Source organism: Columba livia, chromosome 4, assembly GCF_036013475.1.
Source record: "Columba livia isolate bColLiv1 breed racing homer chromosome 4, bColLiv1.pat.W.v2, whole genome shotgun sequence".
Lineage (NCBI taxonomy): Eukaryota > Metazoa > Chordata > Aves > Columbiformes > Columbidae > Columba > Columba livia.
In genome coordinates, this window is record NC_088605.1 from 21649870 (window position 1) to 21667467 (window position 17598).

The 17598-nt window shown below is 33.9% G+C and overlaps 1 protein-coding gene across 9 annotated transcripts in view; it reads left to right on the forward strand.

Annotated features, from left to right (window-relative positions):
* Nucleotides 1–17598, forward strand: part of PCDH7 (protocadherin 7) — a 292459-nt gene that overhangs the window by 45320 nt on the left and 229541 nt on the right. For 2 of the 9 annotated variants that reach the window (XR_010472182.1, XR_010472181.1), the window contains exon 2: nt 7372–7441. The exons of the other annotated variants lie outside the window; for them this stretch is intronic. The gene's annotated coding sequence lies outside the window, so the exon portion shown is untranslated. The remainder of the gene's footprint in view (nt 1–7371; nt 7442–17598) is intronic. 9 annotated transcript variants of the gene reach the window in all.

Below are 17598 nucleotides of genomic sequence, written 5' to 3' on the forward strand. Positions count from 1 at the left end.
AGGCAGATTAATTCTGGGACTTGGAAAAGTACATTCTGTTCAATCTATATGGTTTATTCTCTTCAGCATTAGCTTTCTGTAGTAGGCATAGACAATGATTGTAGTGCTACTGACAGGTAGGAGAAAGGTGGGAGGAAGGTGACATGGAAATACTTTTCATACATGTCTATGAGGTACAATATGTCAAATACCTTCTCAGAGGCTCAGAAGCACAGGTGTTAATTCTGTGTACAGGCATGAGAGGATTTTTTTTTTTTTTTTCTTTATGAAATAAATTATATGATCAGGAAAATTACAAGGAATGAGAAAAGGGAGGAGAAGGGAAGTCAGATAACAAAAGAGTGGTACATTATAGGGGTGTGGTCAGCATAGGGATAAAGCGCTGACATGTCAAATGAGACAGACATTAAAGGGATGATTAAAAGAAAACTTTATTAAGCTCTGTTAAGAAAACAAGAGCAAGAGAGAAGAAGGACAATTCTTACACTTACAGGTGAAAGATAATGTAGATGTGATGCAGAAATGAAATTAAAACTTTGCCTTAGTTTTAAACAAAGGTGATAATGTGCATGGGAGGCAAAAGCTGGAAGTGTCTGAGAAAAGCAGAACTTGGAGTCTGATGCAAGTAAGTCAAGGAGGAACAGATAAGTGTCATCACAGAATTCCGAGTGATATAGAACAAAGCATCTCATGTCTTCTTGTGTATAAATCTCTTAGGGCAAAAATGGTGCTGTTTTGTTGGAGAACAGCAAATACAGTATTTATATTTAAGTAGCGGGGAAGATGGAAAAGAAGGGATAAAGGTCTAAAAGTGTGACCTCATTTTTTATCAAACAGTAGAGCAGAATTTAAATGAAAAAAAATGAGTTGCTGACATAAAGGAAGAAGGAAGATGGGATAAAATGGAAATTGAAAATAGCTTTACTGAAAGGGGTTCATACAAACCAATCTGCTACCTTCCTTTGAAAAGATAACCATTTTCCTAGATAAAGAAAACTTGGTAATATCTCTCTTTGGACTTCAGCAAGCAGTTGATATTGTGCCACCTGGGAAATCATTTCTGCACCTGAGGAAGATAGGGATTATTAGAGGAATTACAAAACATGTAAGAAATTCACTAAAATGAGATGACAATTAGTGTTGTTGCAAAGGTAAGTGTTATAAATAGAAGGAAATATACTTAAGTCAAGCATCAATCTTAAAACTGATTTTGCTTTGTATTTTAACCTTCATGCGCAGAATGTCAATGTAATAATGCAACTTGACTATGTTAAATATGAAATATGATAAACATCATGAATTCAGGTGAGGATTAGACTGTACTAGAAGAAGGACTATAAAACTTTTTAGAAAGTAACAAAATAAAACTTAACAACTCAAAATACAATAGCAGGAACAAAACTAGTTGTAAGTTCAGTTAAGAAATCATGAGATCAAAGGAGTAGAAAAATAGGAGAATTTAATGAGTTAGAGTTACTATGAGCACCAGTGTGACACAGGCAAATTTGTTTTTGCAGCATAAGGCTACATCAAGTTGTGTGCTGCTGTGAGAGAAACAGACATATTTGTGTCATGCAAGGAGTCATTCATAAGACTTCATCTGAAAAATCATTATATTATTCTGGTCAGCCATTTTCAGGATTAAGCTTACCTTTAGAGATTCAGAAAGAGCTGTTTAATAACCATGGAATATAGAGTTTGCTGTGCAAGAGATAACTAAAAGGGCTTTGCTTATTCAGACTTATGACTCTGAGAGATGTGCTGTGGCAGGCTAAAATTGGATGACAGAAGCTGTTACCATCCTCAAGCATGAATACTTGAACCTTCTTTGAATCACTTTGTAAAACACTGCTTGGTATATTAGGTTAAACCAAAACTGAAATTCTTTTACTTTAGTGCACCCAGCTGAAGACTGCAATAGTACATGAGCTCATTCATAGGCATATCATCTAACCCTGTAATGCCTGTCAGAAGGGTGGAGCAGATGGATGAGGGTGGTAACTATTCCTGCCATCTGTTTATAAGCCATTGCGACACGTACCTCACAGCCTTAAGAAAGTAAGTGGTGAGCGGACATTTGATCGCTCTTCATAAAAATATTGGGAATAAATACCAGCAGAATGTATTAAATAACAATGTTTATATAGTAGCAATTAATACACCACTATATGTTTAGTCTAGAATTTGAAAAAAAGATTTCAACCCTCTGGAGGTATGAGGTGATGTAAAAATATCTTACTAGTTCTGAAATGGAACTTCCTCAGTTTAGAAAAAGAATTATACAGATATTTTTCTTCCAATATGTTCCTGTACTCCTAGCAAAAAAGAAAAGAAACAATAACAATGAAATCACAGAATGTTAGGGACTGGAAGGGACCTTGAAAGATCATCCAGTCCAACCCCCCTGCCAGAGTAGGAACACCTAGATCAGGTTACACAGGAAGGGGTCCAGGTGGGTTTTGAATGTCTCCAGAGAAGGAGATGTGGGCCAAGATTTCATGCCTCAGTTTCTAAATTAAGGGTTAAACTATTATAGCATTATCTACACCAAGATCAAGCTATATTCTGTGAACTCTTTAAAGAGCAGCACAATTCTTTCAGTGTGAGGTTTGCAGCATCAGAGGCATCTAAGGATATTAGTACTTGCTGTTCTTTTTTCTGTGAGTCTTTTTTTTTCTTAACATGGCAGTGTTACTCAATTTTCAGGGAAGTCCAGAGTGTTGCTGGCTTAAATTTGTAATAAATAACTTAAATAGGTAACATTCTTACTATTACAGTACTTCTTAATGCATTAGTTTAGTAAGGCAACGTGAGAGAATTTTAGTAAATGTATTACAGAAATAATATGCAAACCGCATGAAAGTTTGCATTACTGAGACTTTTTAGGTAGAGTAATACTATGTTTTTGCACTCCATGCCTTCAAAAAACTATTAGCAAGTAATATTTCTGAACAATGTCTACCTGAAATACATCAATGCACATATATTGAAAATAGAACAATAATATCATTATACTGGATTGTAATGAAGACAGTTCTGTGCTTCAGGAATTGCAAGGTATTGTAGTAAATAACATTAAATATGCAACTTTTTTATTTTTACAGTGCTTGTGTGAGAGCAGATAAGAGAGTTAAGTGGTGTATTGTCATATTTTATATTTTTGTTTTCACTATCTACTGCTAGTAGAAGGTGTATATGTTGTGTATATGTTTATGAGTCGTTTTCAACTTTTTTTTTTTTATTTTCTTATTTTTTTTTTTAGAAAGAACAAATTGCCAGACAGTTAAGTATACGTGAATTTTTGAATTCTAATGTATAAATTTATTAGTTTGGGGGGATGAATGAGTTAATTTCAGGGCAGTGGCGTGGGAATAGTGTTTCCATCCCTAACCACTGTATTTCCAAGCCAGCTCGTGCTTAATGTAAGAATGGTCAATACGTCACCGTACTACTGCATAGTGCGACTCTGAACAGAATGTAATCCTAATATCCTAATAATAGGAAGTGGTGGGATTTGCCGGATGTCTAAATGTTCAAAATTAATTTGCAGGCATAGTGTGAGCAAGAAATCAAACCGGAGAGTTTGTAAAGATAATAAATGGTACAGGTTTATTTTATGAATTTTTACACTTGTAATGATGGAATAAATAATACAATTTGTTTATTTTTCTGTTTTTTATGTGAAGTAGAAAGTTTAGTTTTAGTACACTTGATTTACCTCTTACCTAACATGCAGGAGTCAGGACTTCGCACAATGAAGTTGCAAAACTAGGCCCAGCTGATGCAAAGTAGTTAAAAATATGGCAAATGGAATTTAAGTAAGGTTAAATGAGAATACAGTCCTGTTAAACTGCGTATTAAATTTACATTGGTTAAAATTTTAAGTTGACTTCTTTAACTTTTTTTTTTCTTTGAAACTTTCAGGACTATTAATAGGTTTTCTTATATTAAATTAGACCATATCTGTTACAGAGTTTCTAAGGACTAAAACAAATATATCTCTCTGTGAACATATGTAGCAGTCTTCATTCATGTCCTATTCAGACAAACTTTTCATCAATTTCAGTTTGCCTTTGTTTTTTTTTTTTTTTTTAACCTATATATGGCCTTTAATGATTCACAAATATTGTACAAATGGTAAAACAAAAAATATATTGAATATTTTATTCACTGATTAATTTTATTTTATTTGTTTAAGAATACAGGAACTATTATTCCTTATTCAACATGTATATTCTAAGGAAATATATTCAATACACTTCCTCTAGTCACCCATATCCTATTCTGATTTCTGTCACAAACTGAAAATCAAGTTGTGTGTGTAAAAGTTGTTTAAAAATAGGTTAGAAGCATCTTGTGAAATGTAACAGGAAATCTATGACATTATATTTTTATCTGGCATTTGCTGTAGTGGGCAAAAATGACCATGTTGTGCTTTTCAGTTGCATTGAAGACATATTGAATGTCACAGAAGCTTGTTTCAAATTTTTAGTAATACACATACATCAATCAGATCAATGTATAATATATACTGCAATCATAAAGTATTTACAGACAGATTTACTGCTAAGAATAAAGTGATTTGCAAAAACAATCTATGATAAAAAAGTTCTTGCAGAAGTTAAACATTCTGAGTTTGTTGTGGCTGTGAACATCTACACTCTGTTGAAGTGTGGCTTCCCACTTACGAATGAAAAATAAGTACACAGAATAGCAAATATATATGTCAGTAATACCAAAAGTTTGCTTTGCAATGACAATGAATATATAAATTTTTTTTAAAAAAAGAAGAAACAGATAAAAATATCCATGAATAAATTTGGGGTTGATATTAGAATAATTTTTTTATACTGCAGCACTGAAATTCTGGAACAGATTTCCCATTGTAATATTCATGCAAGAAAAATGTAACCTATCAAGGAAATACGCGCGATTATGCTTCTGATGCAGAGAAACTGGACTCTGTATGTAGTAAGAAACTTCCAGGCCTGCATTTCAGCATTATGGACTGGATTAGAGGAGAACTGCAAGCATCTTGTTTATGAAAACTGAGGTAGTGACGAAATTCTTCATTTAACTCTTTGGTGTATGTGCATTTTTAGGCCAGGAAATGGGAGGAGAAATAAGACAGTAGTATCAGTTTCCTGGAAATTAGCATGGCTCTTCAAATACCATATGAAAGTCAGGAAGACAACAGCTCATTTCACAGAAACTCAGAGAGGGAGAAAATATAATTTTCTAATTTTTCCCGTAAATCATTACGTATGGATGCACCTACATTGACGATGTGGAACATGGGAAGGGTTGTTTTTGGGTGTGAATTTGACCTGAGTCTATATTAGGAGTACTGCTGTATGTATTTCAGTGCAGCACTGATCCTTTTGGAGCAGTCTCCCTTCCAGCATTGTCTTCAGGGTGTCCTGTGGTGTGTAGCACTTGCAATGCGGATGCAAGGTCCTCCATCTGTTTGCTCTCAATGCCTGCATAGTGTATGCCTAAGATTGTCAAACTGTAGAAACTTTGCTTGTTAAGATGAAATGTAGAGAGGTTCAACAAATTGTGCTGCCACCCTTCCCTTTTTTTACTGCATCAGCAGGTAATATAGACATGCACACTGAGACTGCCATGATTATTTGAATTTGTGAGGATATAATATATTCCATTTTCAATAAAAAGATTCAGCACTTTGTCTAGTACGTGTCAAGTAATTGGTTTTGCTTGTTTTAGCTTTTCTCTTGCATTGTTTTATTATTTGATAACTGCAAAATTGGTATGAGTATCTGTCATAGAAGAGAGCTCTAACTGTGGAAAAAAATATGTTGCATTTATGAGCCTTTTTGACCTCCGAAATCTCTTATGAATGGCACCGAGTGCTCACAATGGTGTATGTATCTTGAAGAAAGATACTTAACATACACGTTAGCAGATCCCCGTTGATTACATACTGGACAAGTCCAGCAAATCCATTCTCCTTAAAGTTAACAAAATTATTATTTTTTTTTAATGTGAATTTGAATTGTTGAAGATACAAACTTTGAGGTACTCATTGTAGTTAAATGATAGGGTACAGATGTAGATCGATCATAATAGATAGATACATTATCTATAGCTCTATAACACTTTTTTGACTAGATTAGTATTTTTGCCATTTAGTTAAGACAGTGGAAACTGAGCAAAGAGATTTGCATATAATTGGATGGATGATGATGAAGAATTTTACTGAGGCATAAATATATTTCTTTTGCAACCAGAGCAGAGTGCTTTGTTTGCTTGTCCCAGATGGATTCCTGTAAGAAGATAATATTTAGATTGAGGAATAGATGTTACTTATTTGAGGACATTTGGGAATCTTTCATGGATGTAGAGGAAATGTTTGTAGAGGTATATAGAGGATGTAGAGGTATGTTTGTAGAGGAAAATCTGCTTTGTAGAGATGTTTGACATCATTGCCATTCCACAGTTATGTAATTTGGTTTTAACTTCACATGTGTGTAATAGATTAGAAGAAGTGGTTCATTAAAATATTGAGTAATAAGGACTTAGTAGTGAGTGATGTAAAATAAATATCAATTATTAATACAAAAATATTAGAAAAGCTAAAAAGACTGAATGCCAACCAAACATATTATGTAACTAGCACATAATGGGTTAATGTTTTTTTGTGTAGAGAACCTTTTTTCTGAGTGATATTTTAAGAGCTATTTTTAAAGAACATATTGGACATAAACCTTCACTATTTATCAGTAGATGTGTATGTCTCTTTAGTGTCTCATTTCCTTCATTAACATATTGATCAAACTGATTCAAAAGAAGCACATTTTCCACTGCTTTTCCATATTTTTTGTGTCCACCTTGTAGCATAATAGCTGGTATCTGGAATTTTCAATAACTTAGATGTTCACAGAATTGTCATTGTATATTGTATGTTTCTCTCCCAAACTGTCTTGATCACTCCCTTTTTTCTTGATGAGGGGGTGAGGTAGATGAAGAAAAAGAGTTGCCTGTTTGTTTTCTTTCTTCATGGAGGCAAATTATGCTTGTCACTGACACTTGAAACACATTGTTTTTTACTTTGTCTGAAGTAACTGTAGGTAAGAAAAGGAAGAACATATAAATCACTACAATTTTTCTATGATTTAAAACCATCCTGTTGCTGGGATAGTTCACTTAATTCCTTCTTTTTCTTAAACAATATATATTACTATTCAAACTGTTTTCACTCCTAAATAGTTATTTTATGGGATTATGTTCGGACTTAAGAGAGAGAAAAGTAATATTTTTGCTCACTTATAAGATCCATGATATAGAATTAGGTTAGCCAAACCCTACTCACATCCTGGTAAACAGACGTATATTTTTGTATTTTTGTAGGTGGATACAGTGCAGACTACCCAGTACCCTGGCCACATTGAGGAATCATGTAAAATGAATATATGTGCTCGTAAGTGAATTATTTATGAAATGAAACTCCAACTCCAAGGGATGTTGGATCACAAAATACATGAACTTTCTTTACTGTCATGTAAAGAAATTGATTCCCAGGGGGCAGGGTTACTGCACAACTAAGTGGACCTTGGAAGCAAAACTATTTAAAGGAAAAAAAAAAAAAAAAAAAAAAAAAAGAAGAAAAAACATGACAAATCATTTTTAAAAACCCTGAAAACAAGAGATTCAGATTCCATTTTGAATGCATTTGGAAATATATTTAACAGAATCAAGAATCCAAACCAGAAAAACAAATGGAATGTGAAACAGGTTTTGTAAGCAGAAATGGTCATAAGTGGAGGCACAGCATCAAATACCACCTAATTTAGGAGCATGAATACGATGAAAATAGTGTTTTCTGCTGTGTTCCATCTTTGAAAGGACTGAAATTTGATTAGATGATTGCTTCTATTAGTAACTGGGAGATGAGTGTGAACAAGACTGAATTTTCAGTATTTGAATCAAGGAAGTATTTGTGGTTTAGTGAAAAAAAGAATGAACGACCTTGATGATATGCTAGATAAAGAAAAAATTTATACCTCAGGACTCAATTTCTGGAAATTCAGATATAGTCTTAGTATTTGAAAATCTTTGTGCTGTTTGAAGGCATGAGACAGAGTGGAGGAAGTAATTAGGAAAAGCAATCTTGAGTTCTTCAGTTTTTGCTGAGAAAAATGGCTCTACAAGGAAATTGAGGTTTCTACAGAGAAGAAACCAAAACGTGCTAAATGACTCTACCAGCAAACAGGGAAATCAGCAGTCACATAGAGTTTGGTTGTTAAACACAAGTTAATTCACTTGACTAGAGCACTCTAGACTTATTTTAGTGCCAAGGAGTGTACAATTGCCAACATCAAAGCCACACATAGGGAAAACCTCTGACTCTGTAGTCACTATTTAGCTATATACATTGTATAAAGAAAAAGACTATAGTGCCAATTCCAATTTTATACATACGTATACCAATTTTCATATTTCTTATATAAAATTTAGGTATTATACTGTACAGTATATCATCTTATGATTTAGAGGAAGGAAAGGCTGAATATTTTCTCCTAAATGATGTATTCATTCATCTCCTTCATCTGCATCATAAGAAACAACAAAAGAGGATATTTTCAGTATTAATAATTTTTTAAGAAGCTATTTTTCTTACGAATAAAGCATAACTTCGGCCCATGCAAGTTTCTGATGTAAAGCTGGTATAACTGTGTAAGGAAACTAAATCTGTAACTAAAGTATATATCACTTGCCTTCTGTCACAATATGGCTTTTCAACTGTATGAACAACAACGCTGAAAACCACTTTTCTCTGACTGTAATGCGTTTATATCTGAATTAGCTCACCTTTTGTGTTTGTCTCTTCCGAACTGGTAGTCTGCCATTTTTTCCACTTGCAGTAATTAGTTCCAAGTGGAGGAATTTATGATAGAGTAGGAGCTTTGACCTCTTTATTGTACTGAGATATATTATCAAACTTCAAAGTCTGTATACTGCTACTATATTGATTTTGTTTTCTATGAAAAAATCAATAAGCAAAATTAAAATAAAAAAATCAATTCTTTCATTTTTGAATTGATTCAGGTTTTCTACATGTACTTTGTTTATTTAACCTTGGTTGTTATTCTGGAACTCATTGAAAGGAGGACACATTGAGACTTCTAGTAATTCTCCATGGAAGAAACCTCTGGAAATGAATAAAATACAGAGGAAGGAAATTAAAGTTAAGACATTCAGGAATGAGAAGGGAGAAGCTTGTTCTCAGGATGCATTGTTTAGGAATATCAAAGGACATATAAAAAATTAGTACAAACAACTTTGTCAGAAAAATCAGCACATAGATTGTTCCTTTTGCATTTTCTAGCCCTTTTCTTTAAATCAATAGAAGGTTAGAAATAGCATATGAAATGCGTGCAACGTATTGACCATATTTCATGAGTTTCAGAGCAGTTGAAAAGCTCAACTAAAGATGAGAAAAAATGTTAAAAAATATTTCACATGTAACATTTTGCAGAAAAAAATGCACTAAGTATGCAAATATATTTGTGAAATTTTCACCCTTTTTCTGAATATAGACATTAACCTAGTAAGAAAAAATTTAACCCGGAAAGTGTAAAGAGAAATGTTAAGGGCTTCTGGTCAGATTCTTCTCTCAGATACAGCAACTCTGTATTTCAATAAAATTATTCTACGGCCGGGAATGAAGTCAAAAGTGTGTCTTCTGTGTTCATTGCAGTTTCATTCTTCCATATTTAATTTTCTGGTCAGAAGCAATTACCAAGAGAGGATCCTTGAAGAATATTGTGAAACTACTGTAATTTTCAGATTTCACAGAGTTGAGCAGCCAAGTGCTTTGTATGGAATAAAAGCACTTTTATGTTGCCTCCTGCTACAACACCAATGGGGAAAGGTCAGCAAAACAGTGGGAGAACAAATGAAGGATTTTTTTCTTGTGTGACATCAACTTGCAAGACACTGTGAGTTTCAGAATTACAAGTGGTGGTATAGCTTTTTTCAACTATTTCTTTTCTCTTTGCCTCCTACAGCTGCTTCATTGTTGGGATATATCTTTTTTGCTGTCAGAATGAAGGAGTGAAAGCCTATTTGTGACAAGTGACATTCTACTTTCTGTTTGCCATTGTCCTGCATGGATGAGGAAAAAAGAGTACAACCATATGCCTCTGATTTTCATACCTTTTATGAGTTAAGTTAGAGCTTTTAAAGCCAAATCTGATTTGTCTTACTCATATGAACAGGCCAAATAAACCCAGTGAGACTGCTTCTATAAGTAAAGACAACTCTTTTAGTATCACTTTATTTTCATGTCTGTTTTGTAGAGGACCACTAAAGAACAAGACGTTGCAAACTATCAGGATTGTTGTGATATGTAACTACTTTAGTTAGTTAAAACACAAGTTAGATAAATTATTAGTAGGAATAATATAGGAAATGATAACTAGTGGGAAATGGAGCTGTGTGGCACAAGATCTCTTAACGGTTGTATATCTGGGGACTGTGTACTGTCACAGTTTTTAGAGGCACTCTCACTGACGCTAATCACAAATTTAAATATAGGTAGAGAGTTAGATGTGGTCTTCTCAGTAGTACTATCTGTCAAACCTAAACTAAAAGATTAAATTAAGCAAACTTACACCACCTAGATTACATTTTGGTCTCAGGGTGAACAACATAATTTAATTTAAATAAATTGTTCTTGCAGAGGCTCATTAAACAGTTTAAAATCTTCATGAGATTTCTCAGGCTTATTAAAAACCTCTGTTCCTACTCTTCCTGCAAGCTTCATTTAGGCCCATAAGCAGAGAGGCTTGGATTTACCCACTCACTATTTTAAAAGTCTGATGTAATAATCCATAGTTTAACCCATTACTTATTTCGTTGTTTGAGAATCATTAAGTTGACTGAATTCTACTGAGCTAGTAAAAAATAGCTTTGTAATCTCAAATGCAGTGGCTACATTTCCAATGTATACTTATTATGCATACTTACAAACTCCAGATTATCTCCCTCTACATTGGGGAAAAAATTAACCTATTGTGCTTGCAGACATTATATTTGACTTTTGACACTACATTTAGGGAAAGCTATGATTATGTGAAATGCTGTTGCAGCTTTTATACTGTTCTCAATATTTAACAAAAATCTACATTAACAGTGCAATATGTGGTGAATGCCTTAAATAACCCTTTCTAATACCACAAATATGCCTACACAGTTGCATTGTTTAAAATTAAGCTATTTGTTTCAGTTAGAATGTGACTGAAAATATCAAGAAAACACAATCAAGTTACTACTCTTCGTCACACCCTGGTAGGTTACTATTTCAGCAGTGAGTTTTCCTTTGATCTGTAGTTCCTAGAAATGGCATCAGAGCTATCTATCTTAGGAAAGCAGTTTGTTGCCCTTTCCAAGGGAGTTATGATGCTAATTAAGAAAAAAAAAAAAAGGTCATTATGTCCCCTGGCAGTTACAACCAAGCCCTTTGTAGTATTCAGCAGTGGAATTCAAGGAAAACATTAACGTTTTTGCATCTAGTTTAAAATTAATTTTCTTCCAAATCAGATTGCTTTTCACATTTAAACAGCCTCAGTTTAGCCCAGTAACACCATTTTGAATAGCAGGTTCCAAGCAGGCTAATTTCCAAGAGATTTCTATTTTTTTTTTTAATTATTTTTACATATTAATATTGTATTTATATCTTATATTTTAGAAATAGGACAGTGAAGAGTGTTCTAAAGGATTTCAGTATACCCAGCTATGCTCTTGTCAGGTTTAATTACCTGTTTGTGTTACATTTTGCTGTTCCAAATCAGGAAAGTATCAGGACTTTAAATTGGCTTTTGGCACAAAATAACATTTCTTTAAACCGTGAAACTGCACATAGATAGTTTTTTGTCTCTGGGAAAAAAAGTGTCACTTCTTGCATACTGTTCAGAGCAATTTTGTTTTAGCAAATATGAGCAAAAGAGTGGTATATAGCCTAAGTAAACTCAGAAGTCTCTGTGGGCGTAGTTCTACATCATAAACGTCCATCTGCCTTTCCTTTTTACTGCTAGAAGAATGACGATTTACTTGTTATTTGCCCCTTTATTGTAAGAATGGTAGCATATACAGGGAGAAAAGATAACTCCAGCCTGAACTGCCCCAGTCTCAGCTTCCACATCTAAGAAGGGAGTTAGCATGTAACCAGTTACATATGTATGATTTTAGCAGGTGGAATATGATTATTGTAAAGCTTGGTGTCTCATTTAAGCTAGATGTATAGTTTCACAATTTAGAGATTTTATAGTGAGAAGCAGGCATCTCTGAGGCAGTTTTGTGATTTTTAGGATGAAACCCTTTTTGGTGTCTCTTTCCCTGAGACTACAGAAAGACTTGATCTCAGAGGAACTTCAAAAGAGTTCAAGCTCAAAACATTTATTCATTTAAGTTTAATATCAGTTAGCATTAAACACATTTAAGTAAAAATGTCTTAATTTGCTTGATTTGAATTAGCATACAACTGATGATGGAAGATCATGTATTTTACTTTACTAACTTCACGATGTCATTTCTATGGAGAGGTAGAGAGCTAGGTTGCATTAGCTATTGCAGGGCTAGAAACCAGAGATTCAGTCTTCCTTTCTAGGTTTGCCACTAGTACCCACCTCTTTGGGGCTACACCACTAAAAACAGAGAATACATTTTCATTATCTCAGTCAGAGAAAATGGATTAATCCATTTTGTTTTGTGAACTGTTTATAAGGTATTGTGATAAAATTCATAGAAATGTCTGTAAAGAGTAGTACGATATAATAGATGTAATTTAATGTCCTCTGTTTCACCGAAGTTGGGAGAACTGATTTTCAGAGAAAATCCTCTTTCGCTTAACATCTATAAACTGCCTTCTGGCCACAATGTTTGAAACATATATTAGTTTTCGTCATTATGTATATGGGACAGTTCTGTATATACTTCAGTGCACTTCTGTCAAAATATGATTTAGATTTAACCATGCTGTGTTTAAGAAAAAAACAAAATATTTTATAGGTTACCTTTTTTCCTAAAATAAGTGAATCTTAATATTTTATGTTGGTTTCAAATATAGGTAGCATGTTTGTTTTTATTTGAGTATTTCATGACTATGAAGTGTGAATGTATTGACATCGTTAGTGAGTAAAGACTTTCAACAAAATGGAAAGAAGACATAGTATAGAAGTAACTAACTCAATAGTATTGTGAAATCCTTGATTATATACTCAGTGCTAGCAGTGACACAGCTATACATAAGCCTTTTCCTGAGGAGCCTACATTGTAAAGAGGAAACAAGTCAAGCTGTGGGAAACTCTGTTTTTCTTGTTTGCCTTCATCCTGCTTCCATCCCTCATTTTGGAATGCTTCCCATGGAGAGCATTAGAAAGTTGTGAATTAAAGCTCCAGGCAATCTGAAAGAAACAGCTATAGGCAGTGTTGTGGAATAAAAAGGGTAGATTTACGGGTCCAATTAGTCAGGTGTTTCCTATGCATGATGAAAAGTTTGTAGTGTAGGGAGGATAATGAAAGGAGAATGCAAAGAGTACAGTTGCATTTGTCTGTAAAATTAATGGCATGGCATGACATCATGCTGTGCTGACCTTGTGTTTCAGATGCTTAAAAGTACGTGAAGTTCATCTGAGCATCTTGCAGTGATAAGAAGTTGATAATTGCTGGTTATCTGTTGAGTTCAGTTCATTGTCTTTCAGAGATTATTTGTTTGGATATTTTTATGCATTTAACCATGAATCTTGAGCAAACTTGTGCATTTCCAAAGAACTTGAAGTGTATGCAAGGGGCTAAAGCAAATAAACTCACTTAGAGCAGTCTCTAGTTTTCCTTTATTTTTCTAATATTTTGGTGTCAACTTCTGGCATTGATATTGAAATAATACAATAGTAAAAACATAGGTGCAATACTCATAAACTGTATTTTAAATTTTAATTTCCCATTTAAAAAGTAAATTTAGCTTCTAAATATAGCATTAGGTTTTAAATGTAACACAATCTAATTTTGTATTGTGTTGTGGAGCACTTCTGTGCAACCCTCTACACTTTGCTTAGAATCGTTCTCATGGAGATTAGAACTGTCAGTGAGCAGCACCAGACAGATTTTGATTTCACTCAAGAAGTTATTTCTAGTAGGATGATTTTTAACAAACATATACTGGTTTTATGCATGTTGTCAGGGTGATTTTTATATTAATTTGTTTGCAGTACCTCTGGCTGAGTTTGTGGCTTATTGCAATAAGTTCCAAGGTAAAAAGAGCTTTACAAAAATATGGTTTACAACTATGGAAGGTCAGGCAGTAATGCTAGGACTTTATAGAATTCATTACTGTAAGTGATGTGAGAAGATTATACATTAGCAAGGCTTAAAAGAAGATGGAAGATTTTTGAAGAGCCTTTTAGCTTATTAACTTTCTAGAATACCCTTGTTATTCTTTTTTAGATTTTTACATACATATAACACATGCATACAATAGGACATATTTCTGTCCTATTGCCTGTCTCAGTAAAGGTTGCATTTATGGCATGAGCTAGCTTAATATCAAATGAATAATCTGTAACAGTGTGGCTTACTACAGAGTAATGTGAAGTGGGAATTTGAGATCTTGCATTGCATTCTTGCTGATGACACTGACCTGCTTTGTGGGGTAAAAGAAGTCACCTTAGATTTCTGTGCCTAAACTATCTGGTGTATTAAATAGATATAAAACATCTTGCACTACAGGGTATGACGAGGATTCCGTAAGCAAATACTATTCATGATTTGAGAATGTCAATGGGAATTTGCTGGTTGATGCCCTAATATTACGAAGTTTTTGGGACACTCTTCATTTGTACATGTGCCATGCTTTTGGATGGTTGAAGTTAAAAAATCAGAATCTTGAGCCTGGCATAATAATTTCAGCTTTGCCATTTTCAAAATACCGATTTTTCCCATTATTATAATATTAAAAAAAAAAAAAAATCAACCAACCAAACAAAACCCAAAAAACAACCAAGCAAGCAAACCAGAGAATTATACTTAAAATGTAAGCATTTTATTTTTGTCTAATTATCTTATCATGCATGAGGTGCTTACTTTGCTGAATGTCTGATATTCTGGCCATGTTGAACTGCTGAAGAGAGAATTACAATAGCTATTATAGGCCATGTAGGGAATAGGGTTGAATTTTCAAGAATACTCATTATAACTTACTTCAGTGATTAACTCTTCAAAAAATATGACCCTTTACTGTCAGTACTAGACAGATGTACAGATGGTTTTCCACATATTGCAATAACCAGTGTGAATTCGGCCAGGCAGCAGGTGGGAAGATTCTGGACATCTGTATCATCTCTCTGGCTTGTGCATCTGTCTCTCAGGGCCTGTACAGCTGCAAAGGCTGCTTCCCTACATGCTGTAACCAGGAAAGAAAAGGCAATTGGAATTCTAGTCCCCAGACATGGATGTCAATAACTGGCATCTGATGATGAATTCCTAGCTTACTGTCTGCATTTCACGGGCTTTGCACATCAATAGACTTTTTTATTTTGAACATATCTAATACCGCGGTGTACACTACCAAATTTTCATAGTACGTCTTTGCAATACTATGTTTTATTTTAGGACAGAATATAAATATTGCAAAATTTGTTGTAGGAAAAATATGGTGAATAATGATACCTGAAGAAGTATCGTTATATTAAAAAATGGAAGGGCAAATTATCACTAGATCTTTTGATACTCAGTTTTACAATCCATTGAAATTCTGCTGAAGAGATTTGTAACTTACATAGCTGGAATGGCTGCCAATCATGTCTTCTTCATCTATTATCTTATTCAAATTAATACTTGTAAGCTTGAAATATCATAAGTAGCTTTACTCCTTTTGTAATCTACTTTTACTAGGAGGAATGAAATATAGTCCATATGGTAACCTGGATGATCTGTCTCGAATAATTTCTGGGATAAGATCAAATACATACCTGACTTTTTCATTAAAAATTAAAATCTTCTTTAAACACAGTCTGAGGCCATATGTTGATTTCATAAATCCTGTAGCCTCAGTTCTTGTACTAGATAAACCTTTCCTGTACTAACTTACCGTGGAAGTTACAACATCAAAGGTGGCAATTACGAGATGGGCTTGGAGTGCTGTACACTGGAGTAAAACGGTGTACTTCTGAGTCAAGAAAGTAGGAGGAAAAAAGTATCTCAGTGATTTCAGTGGGTTTTGGATCAGATCTCAGTGTGGTAAACTGGCTAACTGGTGCTAAGTATTAATGTATGAAGATAAAAAGTGTGCTACTCCTTACTAAATACTTTCCTATGTAATGGTGTCAACCTGTAATAGAATAATAACATATACTTTGTATTTTTACTAAGTGTTGTGTTTCTACTAATTGAAAGAGGAGGTAATTTCAGAGAGACAGAAAAAAGGTGATTTTTTTTTTTAAGTCCAACTTTCATTTGAATCTCTAGGGGTTTCCAACTTCTGTTTAAAACAATAGTCTTATGTTCCTGATTTTGAGCTAGTCATTAAGAAGAATACACAGTAGGGTAATCATAATTTTGAATCCCCTTTATAATTACTGATCGATTTCTGTATTACACTGTCAAGAGACTAATATAGCTGCTTAAAAAGAAGCCTGGATTCAGGAATGAAAAGCAGCCCATCATTTGTTAAAGCTAACAGCAAGCATGCAAGTCTTAAAATAATTTATCACCAGGGTGGTGGTGGGGGGAGTGGGGCGACACACTTCTAAAACAGAGGGTTCCAGTCAATCTGTGTGCAGTATGCAGAGATACAAAGGAGGAATTTCCTGGTTGTCAGAATGTGCTCTGTGTTAGTAGTTTAACTGTACATTTCAATGGCAATATGAAGAGTTGTGAGCCTTAATATATAAAAAAATTCTGCATATTCATTTTTTCTTTGTAGACTCTAGGTGGTTGAACATACATGAAAAAAGTTATATTTCCTTAAACCTCTTCATTAAAGTTTGTGGATTTCCCAAAGATATCTCTATCTGTCACTAAGAGCTGTTGATGTGACTATTTTTTATTGTGGTGTAACCTTATCATCACATTCCTTAGAGCCATATGTGAGATATGGATAGTAGAATGGGGACTTCCAGGGCCTTTAAGAAACACCATTATTTTAAATTTTTGTATTAAATTAGTACCAGCCTGTATTTGTGGGCTAATATGCATACCATTTGGAACATACTTAGTGACATTATGTAATTCACAGATGTTTTATAATTGATAGTACTGTGCATTCACAGCCCTCTATAGTCACCATTGTGCAAAGTCTAGTGAGAGAGATTCTGTGTGCCTTTTGCTGGCCTTTTAGACCTGTCAAACTCTCATTCAGTCAATTCAAATCACAAACAGTGGGATGTGGTACCCATTTAGTATTCTTTTGCTATTTGATTGATGAAGTGGAAAAGTGTAAAAATATTGATTTCTCATAATTTGCACATATATATTTCCTGTTGAAAAAATACAAGGGACAACTTAAAAAAAAAAAAGATCTTTCCACTGTATTTGGATTGTGCTCTAATTTATCCCTGTCTGGCAGGAAAAATTATGGTT